Genomic DNA, 1,014 nt, shown 5'->3' on the forward strand with positions numbered 1-1,014 from the left:
AAAAATGGCCTTTTTTAAAAAATATTCATGTAAAATACAAATTCGACCGGAATCCAACCAAAACTGGCGACCCTGCTTACACCAGTGAGGAGGACATGCCTGATCGATTTCGAGTCAATCGGTCCAGCCAATCACTAACCCTAACCCTAACCCTAACCCTAGCCTCAGCCTTAAGCCAGGCCTCATGAAAGATTGTCCCTCTGACTAAAATATTCACCAAAAATACAAATTTCACCCGAATCCAACGGGGACTGCTGTGTCTCGTTCAGCCGCTACAGGAGCACGTTTGGGGGAAATTTCCAGTCAATCGGTCCAAAGACCGGGAAGCTATTGAAAAAATCGGCCGAGGTTTTGATGAAAAATGGCCGCTTTTCCTTTAAAATATTCATGTAAAATACAAATTCCACCAGAATCCAACCAAAACTGGCCAGCCTCATTCCACCGGTGAGGAGGACATGCGTGATCAATTTCGAGTCAATCGGTCAAAAGACGGCCGTGGTCCGAAACCCGAGCCCCTTAACCCTAACCCTAGCCCTAACAGCAGCCTTAAGCCAGCCTCATTTAAAATGGCCCCTTTCACTAAAATATTCACCAAAAATACAAATTCCACCCGAATCCAACGGGGGCTGCTGTGTCTCGTTCAGCCAGTATAGGAGCACGTCTGGGAGAAGTTTCGAGTCAATCGGTCCAAAGACCTGGAAGCTATTGAAATAAATGGGCGGGGTATTTTTTCGTGAAAAATGGCCTTTTCTTTAAAATATTCATGTAAAATACAAATTCCACCGGAATCCAACCAAAACTGGCGACCCTGCTTACACCAGTGAGGAGGACATGCCTGATCGATTTCGAGTCAATCGGTCCAGCCAATCACTAACCCTAACCCTAGCCTCAGCCTTAAGCCAGGCCTTATGAAAGATTGTCCCTCTGACTAAAATATTCACCAAAAATACAAATTTCACCCGAATCCAACGGGGACTGCTGTGTCTCGTTCAGCCGCTACAGGAGCACGTTTGG

The sequence above is a fragment of the Pagrus pagrus genome, assembly GCF_965226575.1.
Source record: "Pagrus pagrus genome assembly, chromosome: 12".
NCBI classification, from domain to species: domain Eukaryota; kingdom Metazoa; phylum Chordata; class Actinopteri; order Spariformes; family Sparidae; genus Pagrus; species Pagrus pagrus.